Below are 26,097 nucleotides of genomic sequence, written 5' to 3' on the forward strand. Positions count from 1 at the left end.
AATTCTATGAAAATTCTTTATTTTTAATTTTTTTCTTATTTTGGAAATTCTCATCAAATATAGCAACTTCTTATTTTATAGTTCACATCCCTCAGATTCCTTGTTATTGGCTTGAATAAATGATGTTTACTAAGTGCTACACATAAAAGAATGGGATAATCCCTATACTCAAGGAGTATGGGAGTGGTAAGTAGGGAGGGAAAGGTGTTTTGGTCAGGAAGTCACAGGGATGGTAGGGGATAGATCAGGGAGTCAATTAACCTATCCTTTCTGGAAGTAATGGCAGTCTTCTTTTGATTATAGTTCCCAGAACAAGGTGGGGGGTGGGGTGGGTCAATGGGTAGTGTTACTGGCTGCAGTGTCAGGGCAGATGGCCAGAAGATGGCTGGAGTGGATGGATGAAAACATGGTGGTCTGGGGCCAACTATGTCAGTTTGAGTTCACTGACTCACCAGTCAGGACAGCTGAGCTCCAACATTTTTTTTTCCTTTCTGACTTCCTTCTTTCATCTCTTTCTCTCTTTTTCTGTCCTTTCTCTTTCTAGAATTATTCATAAATATATATTAATCACTTACATTAACAAACCTTAAAACATTTTCAGGGTTACAAAGCACTTTCCCCACCACAATCCTGTGGGGTAGAGTGCAAGCATTGTTTATGTTTTAAAGATGAAGAAAATGAAGCCCAAGATGAGTTAAGTGATTTCCCCTTAGAGGTCACAAAGCCAGATGTATCAAAACTGGAACTTGAACTCCAATTCTCAGACCCCAAGCCTCTTTCAACTTATTAATATAGTCCATTTTACCAACAGATTTATATAGTGCCTCAGAATTCCCTAATTGCTTCACATCCCCATGTCCAAAGATTTCATCTCCTAGTGGCTAATCTATTTGTGATGTGTCTTTCCACACTGAGCTAGGCTGGTCTTTGAACAGCAAATTCTAGGTACCACATATTCAAAGTGGGAATTTCAAAGCTGAGCAGACTGAGTCATGAAAGGCATGGCCTCTGGATGTCTGGTATTCCAGAACATTCACTCACTGGGTAGATAGCGTGAAGATGTTGAGAAGCTAATCAGAATTCAGTATCATTTTTTCTCTTTAAGTTTAGAGTGTAATTTATAGATTTGTGGTAGGTTAGCATGAAAGAAAATAAGAAATGGTTTAGAAGCACATAACTCATCTCTTTTGAAATTCACCCATTGGTATTATTTTTTTCTTCATGTTTATTAACTGCCCAAAGCATTAAAGTTGCTGGTTGTATCCTAGGGACAGAGTGAAGGGACATATTTCCTCCAAACTTATAAGGTAAACATCTTATTATATGCTCTGCTTTCGTTTCCTGTGTAAAATTTCCACCAACACCAGAAGATTGTGCATGTTACTAGACTGGAATATTAACTAAGATGGCCAAGTACAGAGAAGAATCCAGCTTTGCCTGACTCAAAGTATTTAAAGAAAACTGACTTGTCCTTATAGTTAGCCTTCCTTTCCCTATAAAACCCCCCAGAAATTTGACAATTATTCTCAGAATTATTGATCATTATTATCAGTTTGTTCTACTGAGTAGCTAGTTTTTGTTTCCAATTTGAATAAAAATAACTTGAATTTAACCAGTATGTATTAACTAGAATTTATATTCCTCTAGAAAAAAAACGTACTTTGTTCTATTACGACCACTTTTGTTGAAACATGAGAAACTATTTCCTAGGCAATTTATAATATTGTGGAGGCTTACATCTTATGACATTTGAATTACTGTGGCGATTTTAAACTAGTGACCTTCAAACTGTTTATCCTTGGACACTGCTAAAGATTCCATGGTCCCCTTTCACTGCACATTTCTCCTTGTGAAAAAGAAAAGTGTGGTAAGATTTCTGTGTAGTTGAAAGAGAGAAAATAAAAAGATCACTTATTCATTAATTTCAAAAATTGCCTTTGTTCTCAGGCAGGCTGTATCATTTCCTTGACACCACAAACACCAACTGCTGACTTACTGCTACCATTGAGCAGGTAAGCCCAAGAAGCTTGGAGAGTGGCAGTCCCTCCCCGCGCATCTTGAATCCTGCAGATCACTGGCTCTGCTTTAAACTCAGCCTTGACAGCCAGCGAGGAAGCAACCCCTATGGAGATGTGACCTGGCAGAGGCTTCTGTGGGTGCTGTTGCCCCGTCTCTGCAGTAGCCACAGCTCCTGAAGACCTGAAAAGATGTTCCTGACAATCAAACTCCTTGGCACTGTCAAATGGTTCAATGCCAGGAAATGATGTGATCCTATCAGTGATTTTATTAGACGTTTTAAGGAATGCACTCTAAGGACTGTGAATCCTTTCAATCTGGCTTGGCAGCTAAAAACTCCTATTTTTGTTGTGTCCCCCATTAGAATGTGAGCTCTTTGAGAGCAGAGATTGCCTTTCATTTTGGTTTGTATTCCTAACAATGATCACATTGTTTTCTTTGCACACAATAAATGGTTTTTTCATTCATTAATAAATGCTTTTTCATTTCATTCATAGGAACCATAGGAATTTAAATAGAAGGGATCTCAGAAACTGTCCATTACAACGCCTTTATTTTAATTAAATGACCCTTAAAGTTTAGTCCTAAAGAAGTGAAGATTTTCCAAGTGGCCTGTAGGGTGGTTACTGATAAAAAGGTTTCACCTGAACACCTTTTTGCCCACCAGTCTTCTCTATTTGTTGATCTGTAAAATGACATTAGTCCAAAATAAATATTGACTGGTCCTCAAAACTTTTTTTTTAACTAGGCAATGTGGTTAAGTGACTTGCCCAGGGTCACACAGCTAGTAAATGTTATGTGCCTGAGGCCAGATTTGAACTCAGGTCCTTCTGAATCCAGTGCCAGTTCTCTATCTACTGTGCCACCTAGCGGCTCCTCCTCAAAACTTTAAGTGGTAAAACTTCCTAGAAACCTATAAACTTTAAAAAAAATTTCTTCCTTCTCCTATTACATCTTCGTGATTTCTTCTTATATCTCCAGCTTCTTAATTGCTGACTTCTAGTCTCCAGCCAAACTAAAGCACAGTTTGGGTTAGGAAATCTATGTTATAATGCTAATTTAATATACTCTACTAAAGATCTATGTCTGTATATTTTCCTCTGACAAAAAATGTTGTCCTTTAAAATTTTAACAATTAGACATCAGATCCAAGATAAATATACACATAAATAGGAAACCAACATAAATATATGAAAACAAAAGTCATTCTCAAATTGACGTGTGGTCAGAGATATGCACAAACAGTTCTCCGAAGAATTACAAAATTATGACAGATATAGGCAAGATTGCTTTGAATCCCTAAAATAACAGAAAAATACAAATTAAAACACTTCTGAGGTTTCAACTCATTCCTACAAAACTGGCAAAGACAACAGAAGGTGGGAATAGTTGATGCCAGAAGGATTATGGAAAGCCAGACATATTAATACACTATTGGTAGAGCTAAGAATTGGTGCAATAGTTCAGGAAAGATATTTGGAAGAATGCTGAGAAAGTGACTGGAATGTCCATACTATTTGCCCCAGAGGTCAGTGACAAAAAGGAAAGTCCATATACACAAAAATATTTATAGCAGCATTTCCAGCAAATAACTGGCAATAACCAGATGTCCATTGTGGTCTATGTATGTAATTGTAGTCCATATTACTCCACTTTACACCTAAGAAATGACAAATGTGATGTATACAAAGAAGCGTGGGAAGAATTTTATGAACTGAAGCATAGTGAAGTAAGCAAGAGGAAAACAATGTATCCAACGACTATTACAATGCAAAGGAAACAACAACAACAAAGTAATCAAAACTGAATGCTATGACATTGTAATAACCACGTTTTACCTCCAAGAAGAGATATGAGAATACATTTCCCTCTCTTCTTCTCAAAGGTGGAGAACTATCAGTCAGAAACTCTACAGATAATGGATTGTGGTGTTGAGTTGTTTTTCAGTCATGTCTGACTCTTCATCACCCCATTTGGCAAAGATACTGGAGATAGATAATGGAACACTATAGGTCATTATCCAATAAATTGGATAATGTGTTGGTTATTTTTGCTGTGTTCCCCCCTTCTTTTTAAAATTCTTTGATATGTGGAATAGCTCTCTGGGGAATTATGTATTTGGAAACATAAGTGATATAAAGCAAAAGATCTCCATAACAATTTTAATTAGGTATCACAGGTATCCCATTAAAACACAGCCATTTTTCTCAATTTTACTGAGAACTATTTGCAGTCATAAATAAGAATGAGTAAAATAAGCACAACTATGAAGCTATATGTGTGTATGTATGTGTATATATACACATACACACACCTATATCCTGACATACTTAAACATATGTGTATATACACAAATATAGCTACATCTACATATTTATCCATCCATCCATCCATCCATCTATCCATCCTGAAGGTTAAAATGCAGTAGGTTAAAAAGGAGAAGGTTAAAAAGAAGTAGGATGCTAACAGAACAAGGAATATATTAACAATGGGGAGAAAGAGGTGGTAAAGCCAGCCAAAATGTAAGAATAGAGGACACTATTCCCTCCAAGTCTCCCTAGATTTTAAGATATCCACGGTAATAACAAGAAATGGGTATCAAACAGTGGCCATAATTAGAGAACACTGAACAAATTGTGGCACGTGAATAGAATGGAACACGATCACACCACAAGAAATGAAAAACATAAAGAATTCAGAGAACTCAGAGGAAAATGGGAAGATAATGAACCAATACAGACACAGAACAAGGTAGTCCAACCTGGGGAAACAGACGCGCAATGGCTTTCATGCTCCACTAATTGTAATGATCAATTATGGTTCCAAAGAATAGATAATGAGACATACTTCCTTTCTTTCAACAGCAAGACTGCAGGTACAGAATGCTGTATATGCTGTCAGATGAGGTGAATAGGAGTCTGTTTTCCTTCACTATTTTTCTTTGTTACAAAGAAAGGTTCAGTGGGGCTGGGTATATGGACATTACTGTTTTGTTATTTACCAAAAAAAAAAAAGCATCAGTAAAACAAACTGAGAAGAATTATTGGTGATTCCCTACATGAAAAATATTTTAGAAGCAAATCACATTGTAGTCACTCACAAGAATGCTCAAAGTCAAGGTGTTGTATTGCATAACAGCTGGAAAAATGACTGAGTGACCTACTAAATTTCTATATAGTCCTACAAATTTATGTAGTTCTATGCTTTTATATGCATTTTCCTTTAACTCTAGAGATGTCTTTTTTAGAGAGGTAAGACAAACTCCATCTCAAGTCAATGTGGTAAATAATATTGTAATAGAATTTAGAACTGGAAAAAATCTTAGATGTATAGTTATCCTTCCCCATTGTGGTTTTGATATGTCACAGGTCAGCATAAGAAATTAAATGGGAATTTTGAGAGAGTTTTGTAGAACACTCAGAAAATACATAAAAGCTAGTAGATGACACAGAAAAATTTTTTTTCCACGCAATTTTTATTTAACATTGACCTACATGTAGCCTGCCTATGACCAAATATTTAACCCAAATTTTACAATAACGTACTATAAATACTCCATAAAAGAAAAAAGGAAAAAATTCAGACTTCTTCTCTGGTACAAAGGGAGGGCCAAAAAATTTTACATGGATTTTCAAAATCGTGGGGGCGCAGCATCCTTAACCCCCGAGATGTGGAAGGGATAACTATAATTCAATTCAACGTCCTCATTTTACTGCTAAGGAAACTGAGGCCCAGAGAGGTTATCATGTGCTTACGAGTCTTATATTGGATGCAGGAAAAACAGGGAAACCACAGCAAAAAAAAAGCAAAGTAAAGCATTTAACAGTAACAGACTTAGCATTCCAGGAGTCAATCATTTCCAACATTGCCTTGAATTTCATGTTTATTCTTCACTGTTGCAATTAAAGGCCTCTGGGAAAGTTACATTTCATTTCCTTTGTTATCTCTCTAACAACATTTCAGAATGTTTCATGATTTGTTTATGATAATTATGCCTATCTTGTTAGCTAAGCCCCTCCCCAGCATTCTCAAGGTACTGAAAAAAAAAATAGTGCTGAAAGCATTAAATTTAGTCCTGGGTATTTTTTCTTTTATCTGTATTGCCAAAAACATTTATGTATATTAACCTGTGGCTCGAGGAAGACTTTCACAATTTTTTTTCCTAGCTTTTCCTTTGTGATCAATATGACCTAGTAGAAAGCATACTGAACATTCCAGCAGAATGTGAACTCCTTGAGGGCAGCAATTATTTCATTTTTGTCTTTATACCCCCAGGACCTAACACAACAACTTACACACAGTAGGCACTTCATGAATACTTGTTGTATTTAATTCAATTAAAAAATCCACAATCTGGAGACCTCTGCCCTAGTTCCAGTTCTTCCACTCACTATCCTCTGTAACCTCAGGCCAGTGACATGACCTCTCAGATCACACATCTCATTTACTCCACCTGTAAGAAGAGGAGGGTTGGCTAGATTCAATACTTTCAAAGGCCTTTTCCAGATCTAGAGAGAGGGCTTTGATTCATCTATCTTTTTTTTTTAACTAGCCATAATTTCATTTCCATTCCCCTCCTTTTATCTGCATTATCTCTTAGGATTTTATATGACTAAGGTAAAAATCTTCAATGTGCAGCATTTTTGGTTACCTCTCAGAAAGAAGCAAAAGCGTATGTTCCAAATGAGTCTTGCTGAAAACCTGTCGCTCTATCCCCCTCCTTTTTTGGAGGGGTATTTATTAGATCTTCTAAACATGAGATCAATAAAGTACTTTCTCAGTCTGGTAAATACATGGCACGAATCTGGATGTACTAATGTCCATTTTCCCCATCCAAAGAAATATAACTTTACTATTCACCATATTATATTGCGAGATTATCAAAAGAGATAGTCCCCTACTATATTAAACAGATGCATCGCAATGCAGAACAGTTGGGAGAAGCTTTAGCTGCAAATAGGAAATGAAATGACTGATGCATGAAATGATACAGATGCATTTTTAATACAGTCTCTTATGATAGAGGCAGTAAATCAACTATGTAATTTTAGGGATGCTTTATTTTATTAAAAACACCTACGTGCAGGCAGGGGAGCCCACACGTATACACACTTGCCCAAAGGAGTTGGTCAACTGGACCTGTCAATTCTGTGTTTTCTTCCTTTTAGATCAAAGGTGACACCATCAATTCTGTCAGCTACTGGAGCTAAAAGCCGTGAGACAGCAAGGCCAGAGGTGATTCCAAAAGAGAAATAGCTACAGAGCAATCTGTGTCACTTTTCTCGAGTGCTGCTGACAGCTTTATATTTCAGACCTCTGCAGTCATTTGGTCTTGTGGGGTTTGTCTATTTTTTATTCCCTAAGTATATGAACTACATATTTTGTTTTGTTTTCTGAACACTATACTAGCCAGCTCAGCTTCTCTTCACTTATCTCTAACACACAAGAAAGAAACACTTCAGCGTGGCTGATAAAAGAGCTGGCCTTGCTCTTTATCCTGGGTTCAAGTTCTATCTCTAACACATACAGACTGTGTGACCAAGTCACTTGAACCACTCCATGGCCCCGGCAATTCTGTAAGTTACCGAGCAGTTGCTGATCAGTGTTGGTAAAGGGAGTCTCCTCCATGCTTTCTGCGGTATGCATAAAAGAAAAGGGATCCAGGACTAAATTTACTTACTTAATTACTTAAGCATTATTTTCTCAGTACCTTGAGAATGCTGGTAAGAGGTTTAACTCATAAAATATGCATAATTAACATGAACAAATGAAGTGACTGATTCAAAACCAAACAAATAAAGAAATAAAAAACAGCAGAGAATCGCACATGTACTCTCATTGTCTATAAATTCAATAAGCTATGATTACACACCTGCTTTATGCCAGGCACTGTGCTAGGCAATGGGAATACAGGGAAACAAATGAAACCCATTTTTTTTCAATGCTGTCAGGATACCTCTCTCAGTTTTCTGTAATTCAGAGTCAATAAATTCTACCCCGTTCCTGACTTCTTGCAACCTGAGATCAGTCATTGGTACACACGCTGTCCTTTGTACACAAAGATAACATTACTGAACACACAATTGCAAAATTGCTATTCTTAAAACACAGGTTGAACCACAGGACTCCGGGCTTAGGAAACTCTAGCAACTATGCCTTTTGGATTAGATAAAGTCAAAATCTTCTGTTTGTCTTTTACAGTTTGACGCCAGCCCAACTTTTCCAGGCTTTTCATACATTATTCCCCTTTGCATACTCTATGATTCAGGCAAATGGGTTCCTTGCTGTTCTTCATACATGAAATTCCATTTCCCATCTCCACACGTTTGCACATGCTGGCTGCCAAGCATAGAATGCATTCCTTTCTCACCACTCTACCTCCTAGAATCTCTAGCTTTCTCTAATTTCCTTTAAGGCTCAATTCAAGTACTAGCTCCTATATGAGGCCTATCTTCATCTCTCCAATTGCCAATCCCTCTCATACCCCAAAATTATTTTGTATTTACTAATCTGCATGTAAAAAGGTGCCATGATACAGTGAAAAGAAGACTGGCTCTGGAGTCAGAGGACTGGGTTCAAATGCTGTCCCTGTATGACCTTGGGCAAGTCATTAACCTCCTTGGGCCTCAGTTTCCCTTCTATAAAATGAAAGGGTGAGACTAGATGGCTTGTGAAATCCCTTGCAATCTTGGATAATTATACACAATAGATTTAAGCTTCTTGAAGGCAAAGACTTCTAATTTTGTCTTTACATCTCTCGTGCCTAGTACTGTGTCTGACACATGTTGTTCAAACTGTTGTTCAATCGTTTCAGTTGCATCTGACTCTTTGTGACCCCATTTGGGATTTTCTTGGCAAAGATACTGGAGTGGTTTGCCATTTACTTCTCCAGCTCATTTTACAGATGAGGAAACTGAGGCAAACAGGGCTAAGTGACTTGTCCAGGGTCACACAGTAAGTGTCTGAGGCCTAATTTGAACTCAGGAAGATGAGTCTTCCTGACTTCAGGCCCTGCACTCTATCTACTTTACCACCTAAGGGCTGACACTAAGCACTTAATAAATGCTTGTTGAATGAAAGAATGGCCCACATTTAATAGTAGATGTGTTTAGAATTGTTTTTCTAATAGTGGTAGTAGATTCCTCTGAAGCAGGGGTGGGGAACCTGTGGCCCTCTAGTTCCTCAAGTGCGGCCATTTGACCAAATCAAACGGCTGCACTTGAGGACCTAGACGGCTACATGTGGCCTTGAGGCTGCAGGTTCCCCACCCCTGCATGGTCTGAACCATTTCCTTCCCTCCTCTTGGTCTCCTTGTGACAAATAGGTCCTACTGGTTTTCACTTCCCACTTGGTTGCTCTCCTGGACTTCGTGATCTCTAGAAACTCATCATTCCATGAGATGAGATCAACTCTGTAATGCAAATCTCTCCAGATCATTTCCTATGCAGCTGCTTGGCTGTATCACTCCCTCCCCACCCCTTCTGCCTGCCATACCCTTGAGTAACCCCCTTCCTTTTCAGTTTCCCTTTATATGTACTCTTCCTCCATTAGATTGTAAGCTCCTTGATGGCAGGGATCATTTTATATGTTTCTTTGTATCCCTACTTCGTAGGATAGTGGCTGGCACATAGTAGGTACTAAATAAATGTTTATTAACTTTGATTCTTCATCACAGGCTATGTCCGTGGAACAGATTTGTTTTATTTTATTTTACATTAGCATGAACCGAACCAGCTGTTACAATCCCAGCCACAGATTGTTACAGTAGGATATGGAAGTTGAAGGGAAAACCATTTTGGCTTGATATAAAGAACTTCCTAACAATTAGAGCATGCCACACCTCCCCTACTTCAAAACAATGGAATGAACTTCTTGAGTTCAATGAAGTGAATACGTTGTCACTGGAAGTATCCAAGCAGAAGAGATTGTGACATCCAAGTCATCATCTTAGATTTATATAAATGACAAGGTAGTGTGTGATAAGGGCAAGGTGAGAGCCATTCAAAATGCTCCAGGAAAACTTGAAAAGCAGAATACTCTTCAGCTGATATTATGGTTATCAGCTTTATGGAGCTGAGCCTTGAGGGAAGAGAAAGATGAGGAGGGAATGTATTTTAGGTATGGGGAAAGCTAACATGAATATACGGAGGCAGGATGTGGTGTGCTAAGATCAGGTAATACAACTTGGCTGAAACAGAACGGACAATAGGAGATAGGGAAGAAAGCGGAGTAATACGAAATTAGTAATATGATCTCCTCTCTATAGGGTAGTAGCTGGGTTAGCAGAAAAGAAAGGTAGATGCTATTCAAAAGATATTTCAGAGGTAGAACCCTTTTGTACTATGGAACTGATTGGATATAGGGATACAGAAGAGTGAAAGATGAACCCAAGGCTTTGAGTCTACGTGTCTTGGACGACAACAATTCCATAAATAGGTTAGAGAAGATTCAGGGACGGGCAGGTTTAGGGGTAGATGATAAGTTTCATTTTAGACATGCTGAGTTTGATGTTCTGGGGGGTGGTACTCAGGTGGAGATAAGCATCAGGAGCTTAAAGATGAGGGAATGGAGTTCATGAATAAGATAGAGATAGATGTATAAATTTGTGAGTCATGTACATAGACTTAGTAACTGAACTCACGGGAGTAGATAAGGTCTCCATAGGAGAGACACATCCCCTTAATTCACCAATGGTGAGTTTGAGGACTGTTGGTTACCCTCCACCTGGGTTAGTCTGTCTTCTGCTATGGGTAAACTAGAGGTCATCTCAGAGGCAAGGTACTAGCATTTAGGGGAACAGGAAAAGCTTCATGCAGAAGGAGGGATTTTAGCTCAGATTTCAGGAAAGGCAGGAAAACCAGAAAGTGGAGGTGAGGAGGCAAAGCATTCCCGGCATTTGAAATTTAGTTGAAAAGTACTAAATTTTACCTGGTGATTAATATTTCTTTAAATCTTGCCATGAATTACATCTTTTCTTTAAAAAAGCTAAACTGATTAGTTAATATTTATACTTATTTAGATAAAAATAGTCTATAAAAAGAGTAATTAAATCATATGCTACATGCTTTTTGGCTCAGTTATCTCTGACATTTCTTAACCAATGGACCCACATACCCATTACCAGTCCCTTTTCCAAATTGCCAGGCTACTACCCAAATTGAAGTCATGGTCCCTAAGAGAAAATAAATAGTGACTAAAGGACTAATTGCATATACTTACACATACAGAGGAAAAGCAAACATCTCAAGTATATCTTATCAAACAATTATCTTGTAACAAATGTAATACATCAACACAGCCTCTGGACTAAACTTAAATCAAATGGACATTCCATTCAGTATGAGGCCCACCTAGACTGACATGTAAACTCCAAGAAGGCAAGTTCATTCTTCTGTAGCAAATTATTCATAGCACATACCTCAAATTCATGTGATTATGGGTTATTAGTGAGTCATTTAATGATGATAAAGTGGGCATAAAGCAGTAGGGCTAAAGGAATAGTGCTGGGCCTAGAGTCAAGAAGACCTGAGTTCAAATCTGGCCTCAGACACTTACTAGCTATGTGACCCTGGGCAAGTGACTTAACTTCTAAATGCCTTAATCCACTGGAGAAGGACATGGCAAACCACTCCAGTATTTTTGCCAAGAAAAGCCCATACGAGGTCACAAAGGGTAAGGACAGCACAACAACAATAAGAAAACAGTCTGCTTCTGGATTTGAAATTGTGGATCTTCAAGTTAAGTGAAATCGGTGAGCATTTATTAAGCACCAGCTATATGCCAGATACCATGCTAAGACTGAAGATGCAAAGAAAGACAAAAGCAATGCCTCTCCGAAGGAGCTCACAGTCTAATAGAGAAGACAACATGCCAAGCACTGTGTACAAATAAGATATATACAGGCTACATTGGAGATAATCTCAGGGGGAAGGCACTAGCTGTTAAGGGGGACTCTGTTTTTTTTAGGATTTTTTTGTTTTTGGGGGGGGGGGCTAGGCAATGGAGTTAAGTGACCTGCCCCCAGGGTCACATAGCTAGTAAGGGTTATGTGGATTTGAACTCAGGTCCTCCTGCATCCAGAGCCGGTGCTCTATCCACTGTGCCACCTACCTGCCCCTAAGGGGAACTCTGTAAAGGCTTTTTGTAGAAGGTGGGATTTTAGCCTAGACTCACAGGAGGCAGAGCTGGGAAGGGAGAGCATTCCGGGAATGGGGGAAGTGGAATTTTGCTGCTGTCATTTTTTAAAGGGTACAAATTAGGAAAAAGGTAGACTATGATTATGTTTCAAGCAAAAGGCAGCCTGATATTGTGGACTGAATGCTAGCCTCTAAATCAGGATTTAAGTCCATCCTCTGACATATACTAGCTGTGTGACCCTGGCCGAGAGTGTATGTATGTGTGTGTGTAAGTATGTATGTGTGTATGTATATGTAAGTGTGTGTATATATGTATATATGTATATATACATATATATGCACACATACATTCAGGGACTAAGCTAAACTACTACCCCCTTTTTTATTTCCCTCTAAAATTGGGCAAAGATGGCCCTCCTTGCTCACTGTAGCATGAACAGTATCACTTATGGTCATAGCATGAAGCCAGTGTCTTTTTCATTTGTACAATAGAGATTTTTAAGAGCACTACCAAACACACATATACCATCTTTGGTTGTTTTACTGATCTGATCATGAGAGACTAAGATTTAGTCAAGATTAAAGAACCATCCTCAATACTTTAACCATCTCCCACATCCTACAAGAATTAGAAAATCCTAAAGATCAGCTGACACTTCAGTCATACAGTGAGGAGGTGGGAATTTATCATAAAATTTATCATAAAAGTGAGGATCTTTACACTCCTACATATATACAGCAAAGAAGTGAAGTAAAGTGAAGAAAGTACAGCTGAAGAAAAAGCAGTTGTCAAAATCCCTAGCAAAACAAAACAAAAACAAAAAAAAAAACCAAACTAGACAACCCAAGAGGCTTCACGGCAAATAAAAGGCACTTTGTCAAACAAACCATGCAACATTTTCTCCTGGAATAGAATCAATACATCAAAGACGACAGGAAATCTAGAATCATCATAAAATGTTTATCCAGATAATTAAAAATCCAAATCACTATGGCTTTTATTTCAAAAGGCTGATAGAAAAACTGATAAATTGATATAATACTCCCTCTGAGATGCTCTTCCACTCTGCACTTGTACTTGGGGATTCGAGCCCCAGAGAGCAGCTGCTGCCTCAAGGCTGAAGAGGAGTACCCTGTGTACCCACTCCTAAAACTATAGCTCATTAGTACCCGCTAGTGTACTTCCCATTAACAATAAACCAAGAAGCACAATTAGTTCTCAGCAAAGCCATTTACTAAGATGCCATAGTAAAACCAATAGCTGCAAAATATTCCTTCTACATAAACCTGAGCCATGTTCTTCCACAAAGAGACACAATGCTTGGTGGGGAAAGCAGGCACAAACTTGGACTACAGCGATAATAAGGCACACACATTGGAGGCACGTGTGGCCACATGTTAAACCAAGGAATTTGTATTTGATCCTACAGAAAATAGGGAGTCACGTAAGCTTCTTGACCAGAGGAGTAACGTGTTAAAAAATAAGAGACAACTGAACAGTGTGAATAGGCACAAAACAAAGAGACCTACCTGATTCTCACAATGCCTGGACAGTTCTAAAATTCCCATTTGATATCCTTGACCATAACAACCCATCCATTTCAGTCACTCCTTAGGCCTTCCTCTCCTACTGTTTCATTTCCATCCCCTCCCTCCATATACTCCCATCAGCCACTGGACAAAGAATGATTGCAAATGGGCATGCTGTGGCTTATAGCTTAGAGAGTCTCTATGATCTTTTTGACTCAAAAATGTATAATTCAGTGGCTAAAGCAGTATTTCCAAAAACAGAATTTGAACAGCCCAGACTTTTTATGAGATACCTGGTTCAATTTACTGTTGGTTAAGTAACTTGCACTTCTTGGGGAGACGGATTTTTTTTAAAGTTAATAATAGTGCAAGTGTCTCATTTAACTATGATGGTTATCTCAAAGACTGAATTTTTAGATTTCCATTCAGTCAATATATCCTTGAGGAAAACGATAATACTGAGCAAGCATGATTGCTAAGGTCCCTTCCAGGGCTAAGAGCCTGTGATTCTATCATTTCTCTTTTTAAAGGGAGCAGCCACATAGTTTTTTCTCTTAAAAATTAATTTAAAGATCAAATTTCTAAATATCCCTAGGTACCTTGAATGTTGTATAATTTTAATGACCAGGTGTGGCTCTGAGGAAGACAAAAGAAAATTTCCTTCCCTCCCTTCTTTGAATAGATTGAAGGCTACAGGTGTGGAACATGGAATATACTATCAGACTTGGTTGATGAGTTAATTAGTTTTGCTCAACTGTTTTTTTTCTTTTTTTTTTGTTAATGCTTTATTAGAGGAGTTGGCTCTTGGTATAATACAGAAAAAGGGATATATTTGGCAATTAAATTGGTATAAATATGAAAGATTATCAATTTAAAATATTTAAAGTAAATCACGTTACCAAAGCCTCTTGGTAGATGTTGTTTTGGGGAACAATCTAAAGTACATTCTAGAGTAAATAACATGATATAGTCTTTGGACTATAGAAGCAACATATCATAGAGCAGAATGGAGGACTGGGCTTGGGGTCAGGAAGACCGGGCTTCAAACCAACCTCTGATACTTACTAATAACTCTTGATCCTATTCAAATCACTTCTGAGTGTCTCAGGCAATTCCCTAAGACTTAACTACTTAGAGAGGACATTATTTGATTTGATCGAGGAATTTCCACACTGGGAATTCCCTATGTTCCTGAAATCACAGATCCTTCACATATTTATGTCATGGGTCTGGATGAAATCTCACATTTCATCTATTTTGCTCTGGTGTCCCATGTGTATGTGGTAGTATTACACATCATAATAATATTATATTATTATGCATAATGTTCTCTAGGTGCATCAAACTCTGTTTTAATCTTAGGGGGTGTGGTATGGAAAAGGGAGACATCCTTTTCTTGGAATACTGGTAGGTATAAATCTTATGATCCTATAACATAGCCTAAGAAATAACATCCCAGATGACTGAGTGCCTAAATCACCAAGAAATGCCCTATTACAGCATTACTAGCCTGACACTTCCTTGGTTAATCCCACGAACCCAGTGGATTCAGCCTTAACATTGCCCTCAAGGTCAAGAGAATGCTGTAGACACCACTAAGATTCTCTACTACAAGTATTCCTTTTGGGTATATGGCAAAATAACTAGAAAGTTTCCGAGATGCTACCTGTAATAATAATAATGATGAAGACAACAATAATAAAATAGCTAACTTTTACATAGTGTTTGAAGGTTTGCAAAGTGTTTTATAGATACTATCTTGCTTTATCTTCACAACAACCCTGGGAAGCAGGTGATGTTATCATTTCTATTTTACAGAGGACAACAGGGGTCAAGTGACTTGCCCAGGGTTATACAGTTAGTGTCCGAGGCAGAAATGGAACTCAGCTTGTCCTGACTCCAAATCCAAAACTCCCTAGATTCTTCCACCTAACTACTAGCATCACAAAATGCCTTTCAGTCACAGGCAATCTACCTATGGCACTTTTGAGGAAAAAAAATTATAATCAGGGTCTCATTTTTTTGTACATTTGTTTTCTCCATAGTCTGGTTGGTATTTCTTGGGAATGTGTACTAAGGTGCTACTTTATAAAGGAGGCTTCTATCCCTCTGAATTACTCGATTTCATTTTCTTCTTGGCATAATACATTTGTTCTCAATGTCACCTTCCAATACAGTAAACGCTTATCCTTTTCAGAATGTAGCCAGGAATCTATTATGAGAAAAAGATAACAAGTCAAGCTGTGGTATAATGTTTTCCATTTCTAATACTTCTTATTTACTCTGTCATCAAGGATTTGAAAAAATGATCATTGAAGGAATGATGAAGGAGAAAGCACAAGCTTTTGAACAGTGAAAAAAATGGCATATGGTTATTTTTACCAGGATGTTTTGCTTTAGGACTTTGAATAGGGAAATGAGCCATTTTAATCAGGTTGAAAAATGGTAGCTTCAATCAGTTTCCCCAGACTCTTGTCTAGTCACAGCTATTCCCATTCCGCAGATGTGACATCTCCAATCTTCCATTCAGTTACATGCCCCTGACATCTACATTATCTTTACCATTTTCAACAAACAGTTCTTTAATAACTTTTGTGTATATGATGAGAAGCAGCTTGCCTCGCAGTTAGGAAAGACTGGGACATAAATCAGCAGGGTAAGGCTGGGCTAGTCACTAAGCTTCTCAATGACTCAGGCAAATCTCAAAAGACCACGATCTGCAAAGCACGTGCTGCTCTGCCTTGATAAAGGGGGTTTCTTTACTAGGAGAATCCTGCATCAAGGAAATTCCAGTTCTAATTTTGAAAAAATATCTAAGGCAGTGATTTTGCTAGGTGCTAGGAAGAGGTTTTTAACATGGTCACTATTCTCAAGATATAGTCTCTAACATATATTACTGTTGGGAAGGTTATTTAATATGTAAAAATCTATATAAGTATATATGTAAGTGCTAAATGAGTAGATGTCACACAGAACTGAGAATCAGGAAAAATGTGTAGAAATGACTAACTGTGTAACTTTGGACTATTCTCTTTATTTCCCTGGGCCTCAGTTTTATAATTTTTAGAACGAGAAAGAAAAAGTATTCCAGATGACCACTAAGGTCCCTTCTAACAAAAAAAAAAATTCTCCATGGCTTTATGAGTGGTAGAGAGAAGGAATACAGAGGAGAGAGGTTGTTGTGGGCTAGAAATGTTGGAGAAGACTTCCCGAAAGAAAAAGGGACTTTAGATGAACCTCAAAGCAAAAGAAAAATGAAAGGAAAAATAAAAAGAGAAAGAGCCTTCCTGGGGGGAGAGCAAGGACAAAGGCTCAGGGGCAGGAATTCAAAGGACATAAAAAAGAAGACAATGAAATTCATTTGGCCGGAGGATAAGGTTTGTAGAGGTATATCTGGAAACTTTCCAAAAGGAAAAAAAAAGCGACTATCACAGCAATAAATGAATTGACTTGCTTATTATTTTTACTATTACTGTTTTCAACACACTACACTAGATGCTGGAGACATAAGGTTAAAATAACTGATTAAGACATGATCCTTGCCTTCAAGGAACTTAAACTCTAGTAGAGAGGCAGCTAAATAGTACAGTGGACAGTGGATCTGGCCTGGAGTCAGGAAGACCTGAGTTCAAGTCCAGTCTCAGACATTTACTAGCTGTGTGACTCTGAGCAAGTCATTTAACCCTGTTTGCCTTTGTTTTCTCATCTGTAAAATGAGCTAGAGGAGGAAATAGCAAACCACTCCAGTATCTTTGCCAAGAAAACCCCAAATAGGGTCATGAAGAGTCAAACATGACTGAATAACAAAACCAACCTAGTAGAGACAATAAGACAAGCATACAGATTAATATAACATAATCCAGCACTTTAGTAACTGGAATATAGCATCTTCCAGGCTCTTCCCAGGCCACCTTCTTTTCTCTCTCTGGAGTTTCTCCCTTGGTGATTGTTTCTGCTTCCATTATGATCTCTAAGAATATGCTTCTCAAATCTTGATATCTCTACTCTGAACACCAGCCTCACATCCCCAAATGCCTGTTAGATGTCTCCTAGATATCCAACCAGAACCTCAAACTCAACATGGCCAAAGCAAATCTTTTCCCCTAAGCTTAACTTCTTGAAACTATCATTTCTCTGCTGATACCTCAGTCTTCCCCATTATACAGATTTGAAGCCTGAGCTACCTTTGATTTTTCAATCTCTCTCATCCAGTCACTTGCCAAGTCTTGCTAGTTCCTCCTCCACATCTTTCACCATATTTCTCCTGCTCCATGGTCACATCACCACCACCCTCATTCATGTCCTCATTGCCCCTCACTTAGACTACTACAATAGCCTCCTAATTATTCTCCCTATTTCCAGTCTCTTCTTTCTTTCACACATCTATCAAAATAATACCCCTAAACCCTAGGTCTGACCATATCACACTTTCCCAAAAACCTTCTCCAGACTCACTGATTTTAAAAATCAACTCCTTGACTCAGCACCATTCCAATCTTGCTCCAATTTGCTTTACCAGCCTCATTTCACATGATTTCCTTTCACACAGACAACATTACAGCCACATTGGATCACCAGAAGATTTCTGAACCACAGTGAAGACAGGATTAGCATGGGAGAATCAGCAGAAGGAACAGGGGTAAAGGAACCACATGTTGGCTCCACCCTACAATATTAAATTCACCCCTAGTTATTAGTGTTACTAACTACTCTCAGTTAGTGTTAAGAAATTCCCCCTGATTTTATATCTCTTCTGCTTACATTCCTTTCATCTTCTGGAGCTCACCAAAACCTAACTTTCACCTGAAGGCATCACATCTTTTGTCACCCTCTGAAGGCTGATGGCTTCTTCATTCCCACTCCCTGGTACACAGGGCCAGGAACAAGAGTTGACATGCTCCCTGCTCTCCAATGATACTTTAAAACCTTTCTGCCACCATTATTTAGAAACTACCTTTCTTTCCTCAATAATAATAATAATAGTCATAGTTATAGCTAGCACTTACATAAAGCCTATTATGTTCCAGGCTTTATGATAAGTACTTTACAAATATTATCTCATTTGATCCTCACAAGAAACTTCGGAGGTAGGTGCTATTTTCATCCCCATTTTACAGATGAGGAAACTGAGGCAAACAGATGTTAAGTAATTAACCCAAGTTCACATAGCTAGCAGCTGGATTTGAGCTTTTGCTAGGTCTCTCTTCACCTTCCCAGCGTATTTAGTGCCTAGCTTATAGAGTCCTTTTTCATAGTGACCCCTTCAAATACTCTAATTCTGAGGCTACAGGTTTCTCAACTTTCATGGCTTCTGTCTCTAGTTTACCTCAACCACATGTAGGCATGGTAATATCCTAGACACCTTCTACCTGGTCCCCACTCCTACTGAACAAATTCCCTTCATGTGCCAGAATTCATAATTATTGCTCTGTATATGGTAGTGACTAATAAATGCTGGTTCAGCTAAATTTGATAAACTGAAAAGTAGGAAAGGATTTCAATGGGGAGCAAAGTGTATGGAGACTATTCTAGGTATGGGGCCTGTCAGTGAACAAAGTTACAGGGACTGGAGAGGGCCAGGCAAGATCAGGATATGCCAAGTAGTTCCAATTTGAATGCAATGTAGTATGTGTAAAGGACAGTAATATGTAAATTGGGGTGGAAAGGTAGCTTGGAGCTAGAATGTGGAAGACCTTGAAAACCAGGCTAAAACATTGATCTTGTATTCAGCAAGTAGTGGGGACTTGTGAAAAAGCTGAAGGTTTTTGAGCTGGGAGACGATGTAATTGGATTTATACATTATGAAAATTGCTCTGGCAGTGGTGTGAAGGATAAATTGGAAAGAGGAGAGACTGAAGTCAGGGAGACAAGTAATTTTCCTCTATTTTCTGAAATACTCCATTCACCATCACTATGGCGTGCTTCCTGGAAGATCCTGAATTCTTTCTATATAGACTTGGAGACATGAAGAGCCATCATTGGTATTTCATTTTGTGTACCTGATTACTTTTAAATATTTTCTACATGGTTTTAATTTGTTTTGTAATATATTTTCATGTCTCTTAAATGATGCACATAGATTTTACCTAAATATTCTTAGTCTGTACCCTCTATTCCACCTCAACAAAAAAAAGTCTTTTTGTTCACTGAAAAAATTTCAAATAAATCAATCTGTCCATAAAACAGAACATGGATATGATGGCTGCAGAATTTCCTAGAACTACTAAATTCATAAAATAGAATTGATCTCTTCTGCCACTATGTCTGTTTCTTAGAAATATAAGATTAGTTTGCCAATAGATTCACTCTTCTTTATCTTTCTTGCTTTCTTAATTCACTGAGGTTGGAATTAGTGGAGGAGTCTTTCCCAGTGCAGAAAAATTAACAGCATGTACCAAGCAGCCAGCCTTTGAAGACGACATAGTTGTACCAGCATTATCGTGGACGTGCAGGACTGAGATTATAAGTCACACCGACATACAACTTTACAGTTTACATTTTCTTCACTTACCAAGCATGTGAAGAAGATAAAGCTGGGAAGATTATTCCCATTTTACAGATGAGAAAACTGATGATCAGAGAGGTTAAGTGATTTGCCCATGGTCACATAGGGAACCATACAGAGCAGAAGAGCTAGGTCTCATAGGTCCATAGAATTTAGAATTCCAAAGGACCTTAAATGTTCTGTAGTTTTCACTTTACAGAGGAAGAAGTAAAGATTTGGAGCAGTGAAATGTCAACTAAAACCCTGATTTTCTGGTTCCAAGTTCAGTTGTCTTTACACTATGTTACACTGCCTTAACACAGTGCATGGCACATAGCAGATTCAATGTAAGTGCTTATTCTCTTCTCTTCCCTTCCTCCCTTCTTTCATTATAAAATGCAAAATTGCTAATTTACATGTGAATGCATTATAGTATCTTACTTAGAAACACCCCTTTCCCCTCTATTACCAAGCTTAGTTACTTGCAAAATGCTTTCCACTGGGAGTAGAAATGTGTGCTCTAATTAAAACTGGCTCTGGGAACACATTGTATGATTTATAAATATAATATCAACAGGAAAGCTGCACCAGCAACCCCCCACATACAGTGAACTATTCAAAAACAATATCTGGCACAACAAGCCTGTGGAGTAGATGAACCACATTTGCTTTTGGAAGCTGTTTAAATGTTCACTTCTCTTTCATTCCTGACACAATTAAAAAAAAATTGTCTTCATGTTGAACTGGTTGTTCAAATACCAGTGGTATCTAGTAATGATAGAAATATTAAAAATGTATTTTTAATATATTTATGTTGATTTCACCAGGAGACGTGCACAAAGTGTCAAATTTGTAATGCTAGTAAAAATGAATTAATTAATTAATTTATTTGATTTACATCTGCAGTGTGAGGCGCTGGGCTAGACCGCCATGAAAGAATTCTAAGTCATTCAACTGGGCTCCCCTTTGACACATTGGGATGGCACATCGGTTATTATTTAGCAAGGTTTTTCATAAACAGAGTCACAAATTCTCAGAGTTGAAAGGAGTGTTGGAGTTTATCTGATCAGAACAGTACCTCAACAGGGTATGTGGAATAGTGGACTCAGGAGCTAAAAGATTCTAAGTTATCATCTCTACTGTCCAGGGCAAACCACTTAACTAATCTCTAATAATCACTACAATATAGTAATGATCATGGTTTTGTATTCTACTTTTTACCTATTTGTATTCGGTTCTCACACCAATTTTCAAAGTTTATTATCATTTTCTAGGTAAAGCCTGTTATTCATATCAAAAGACCAACATCTTTCCTCCTAAAATATAATCAGTTTTTTAAAAAATGTAATATCCTGATCAAAAGTATATTATTTGATATTCAGCAGCATCTCAAAATTTAGCATATAGTATTCCCAGAAATGAAGATATGAAATAAACCCATCACATTTTCTCTAAACACATCAGAACCTGTAGTCAGGCCAAGAAGTGCTGAGCATACCTAGGTTTAAAATCTCTTGCTTATTAGCTGTTTGACCGTGGGCCAAATGCCTCATTTCCATGATCTGTAACATAATGCGGGTACGCCACTGGGGGTTCTTGGCATCTTTTTGTATCACGGACCCCTTGGCAGTCTGGAAAAACAACCTATGGATTCTTTCTTAGAATAATGTTTTTTATATTAATTTATTGTGATTTATCAATAATCACTTCCATATGCTTTTGAATTTAAATTTGTTTCTCCCCCTTCCTCCCCAATACCCTCCCCAAGACGGTGCACAATCTGATATAGGCTATACATTTACTTTCCTATTAAGCTTATTTTCACATTAGTGATGTTGTAAGTAAAAATTAAAACCAATAGGAGGAACCATCAGAAAGAGGAAACAAAACTCAACAGAAGAGAAAAAAAATAGCAATTCAACTTCCATAGTTCTTTCTTTGGATGTGGATAGCATTTTCCATCACAAGGCCTCTGGAGATGTCTTAGATCCTTGTGTTGCTGGGAAGGGTTAAGTTTATCAATATTAGTCATCACACAACATGGCTGTTATTGTGTACAACGTTCTCTTGGTTCTGCTCACTTCATTCAGCATCAGACCATACAAGTCTTTCCAGGTTTTTCTGAAGTCAGCCTATTCATCGTTTCTTATAGCACAATAGTATTCCATCACATTCATATACCACAACTTGCTCAGCCATTCCCCAATTGATGGGAATCCTCTCAATTTCCAATTCTTTGCCACCACAAAAAGAGTTGCTATGAATATTTTTGTACATGTGGGTCCTTTTCCTATTTGTATGTTCTCTTTACAATATAGCCCTAGAAGTGCTATTGCTGGGTCAAAGGGTATGCACATTTTTATAGCCCTTTGGGCATAGTTCCAAATTGCTCTCCAAAATGGTTGGATCATTTCACAACTTCACCAACAATGCATTAGTGTTCCAATTTTCTCACATCTTCTCCAACATTTATCATTTTCCTGTTTTGTCATGTTGGCCAATCTGATAGGTTTGATGTGGTACCTCAGAGTTGTTTTGATTTGCATTTCTCTAGTCAATAATGATTTAGAGCATTTTTTCATATGACTATAGATGGCTTTAATTTCTTCATCTGAGAATTGTCTTCATATCCTTTGACCATTTATCAATTAGGGAATGGCTTGCAGAATAATGTTTTTAAATGCATAAAATAAAATGCATAGGATTAGAAAGAAAACAAATTATATTGAAATATAATTATCAAAATGCTTTTAACATATATGATCTCTAAGATCACTTTCATTTCTAACAACATATGATTCATAAAACACACACACATGCACGCACACACACACACACACACACACACATACCCTACCACTATTACTAATCACAACCAAGAACAACAACTAGATGGCATAGTGGATAGAGCACTAACTTTTGATTCTGGAAGATCTGAGTTCAAATCTAGCCTCAGATGCTAGTTATGTGACCCTGGGCAATCCATTTAACCTCTGTTTGCCTCAGTTTCCTCATCTGTAAAACAGAGATGATAATAATAGCACACCTATCTCCTAGGGTTGTTTTGAGGATAAAAACGAAATGATATTTGTAAAGCACTATAAAAAAAACCCTATAAAATGCTAGCTATCATTAACAACAACAGAGCTTCTCATTTGTAATGACTGGTGGTACAGCAGAACCAAGGACAGGGTTTCAAATCCTATCTATATGAAATGAGGCCAGTAACTTGTCCCTTCCAGGAAGCAGTTATCATACTGGCAAAATTAGGGGAGTGCTGCACTACGTGATCTCTGAGGACCCTTCTGACTCCAAAACTATAACCTGATTATCCTAAATGGCTTACTGATCAGAAAAGCATGCTGTTAACAAAAATTAGAGAACTAACACGGTAAAATCACGGATAAAAATGAAAAACACTTAAAAACAGAAATAACAGCCTCTGGGTTTTCAGCAATACAAAATAATGGCCTCTATAACACAAACCACTTAATAGCAATTTTAAAAGGTAATGGGGGGGGGGATAAGTTCCACATATTAGTTTTGAGCTTCAGCATCCAAGAGATGTTTCCTAGGAAACCAAAACATCCCAGACACAAATATTGTGAAATGCAGTCCCCCCAGCATGTAATTTAAATTCACCATTAGGATTCAGAAACCTAGGTTTTCCTAATGCCTTCCACAAAAGGAGCCACCTGCCCTGCATCCAGGCAGATTTAGTAGGGAGCTGAGATCAGCCTTGGAAGAAAGTAACAAACACCATTAAAGCTGATAAATAAGAAAAGAGAATATCTACCCAGAACACTGTCTCCATGCCTTCTAAGCTGCATGGTGAATGTGGACATTAGGGGTTACTTACTTTAGGGATTCCCATATTGATAATTCACAGTAACTGCAGAAGCATAGCAGAAAAACAAGTAGGGGGAGAGGGAAAGAAGGAGATTGCTTGACCTTTCTTAGTGAGCAAAAAGTCTGCATTAAAAGATATTATAAATTTATTTTTATTACATTCTAATACATTTAATAACTAAATCTGGGCTGACAAACCGAGGCCAAGGAGAAGCCTTTTGAGGACCCACTTTTAATTAATAATAATAATAGCAGCTAGCACTTTATAGTGTTTTAGGGCCTGCAAAGTGCTTTGCAAATATTATCTCATTTGATTCTCACAATAAAACTGGGAAATTGGTGTTATTATTATCCCCATTTTACAGGTGAGTAAACTGAGGCAAACAGTGGGTAAGTGATTTGTCCAGGGTCACACAACTAGTCTGAGGCTGGATTTGTACTCAGGTTTTCCTTACTCCAGGGTTCAGTACTCTATCCACCAGCTACCTCTGTGTGTGTATATATATATGTGTGCATGTTTACACATGTGTGTATATATACATATATATAAAGAGAGCTATTATCTAGCATAATTGTGAATCACATATAAATAGATGCTTATAAAATGCTGGTTGAAATATAATAATAAAAATGTTAGTATTTAAAGTTTGCAATACTATTTGCATATATCTCCTTTGATCTTCACCATAACCCTGTTAGGTAGATACTATTATTTTCACTATTGTATAGATGAGGAAACTGAGGCAAACAGAGTTAAGTGACTTGCCCAGGGTCACTAGTAAGTGTTTGAGGCCAGATTTGAACTCAGGACTTCCTGACTCTAAGTCTAGCATTCCATCTACTATAACACTTAGCTGAAAATAGTCTGCTATCTTGAGAAATTTAAACACTATCCTCTTCCCATTTGATTTATATTAGTAATTTGCTAGTAAACAATTTTCATAGATTGATCAGAGGCAAATTTCAGCCCAAACCATATTTGAATAACCATGAAGTGTAAATAATTAAGGTTTTACTCCATAGGTAAATAAGAAAAAAATAGACCCCATAATAGAGGACTCAAATGAGAGGAATATGGTAGCTGTGGGGATTGTATCCAATAGGAAAAAATGAAGAAGTAAGAAATAGGGTGGTGTGCTGGAAAAAGGAAGGATGGCCTTAGGGTCAAGAGTTCTAGATTCAAATTCTATTCAGACATAAACTAACTCTGTGACCATGTCAAAGACACTCAAACTGCCTAAGCCTTTTGCCTGTTTCATTTCGTATTCCAGAGCCATATTTTCAAGCATGTCGTTTTTTGTTTGTTTGTTTGTTTTTACTGTCCTCCCCAAAAGATGCTGCTACGCAAGATTCAGTTATCTGGATCAGGGATTTTAACTTTTTGTATCATTGACCCTTTGGCAGTCGAAAAAATCTACAGACCTCCTCTCAAAATAATGTATTTTTATTATAATTGAATAAAATGCTAAATTTCAGTTAAAGGTGAGTGAAAATAAAGATGTAATTTTCAGTTAATAGTCCCCCCCCACCAAATCTATCTATGAATTCCTTTGAAGTATGGGGTCCCCAAGTTAGGAAGCCCAGATCTACATGGTCAACTTTTCGCTTGTATTCACTTTGACTACTGCAAAAATCATAGAATCACAAATTCATTGAGTCCAACCTCCACATTTTACCTTTTACCACTGTGGAAAGTGAAGCAAATTTGCCAGGGTCACATAGCCAGGAAGTATATGTATCAGAATTCGAACCTGTCTTCCTGACTCCAAGTATAGTAGTCTACCAAGTCTCCCATGAAATGCTGTTTCTTATTGCCTTTGGACAAATAATAAACCCAATTCTAGTAACTCCTTTATTTGTTTCTTCTATGAGAACCCTACAGTCAGGAATGAGCTGTCCTCATTCCTAAATAAAATCTCTATAAGGATTTAACATAGCACCAAATGACAGAACCTTTATTTGGCCTTTAAATGTCAAAAAAACCCCAATTTATTCATTTCCATTCAGGTGTTTTTCCCCCTCAAATACTTTAATACAAAAACCTAAAATATGTCCTTAAAATGATAATGAAAAATGGAAAAA

At 37.6% G+C, this 26,097-nt stretch overlaps 1 protein-coding gene across 1 annotated transcript in view; it reads right to left on the reverse strand.

Moving 5' to 3' along the window:
* The window catches only part of CAMK1D (calcium/calmodulin dependent protein kinase ID), a 478,963-nt gene that overhangs the window by 142,223 nt on the left and 310,643 nt on the right, over positions 1-26,097 (reverse strand). The window lies entirely within an intron of this gene.

Source organism: Vombatus ursinus, unplaced genomic scaffold (genome assembly GCF_900497805.2).
Source record: "Vombatus ursinus unplaced genomic scaffold, bare-nosed wombat genome assembly UNPS02014830.1, whole genome shotgun sequence".
Classification (NCBI taxonomy): Eukaryota; Metazoa; Chordata; class Mammalia; order Diprotodontia; family Vombatidae; genus Vombatus; species Vombatus ursinus.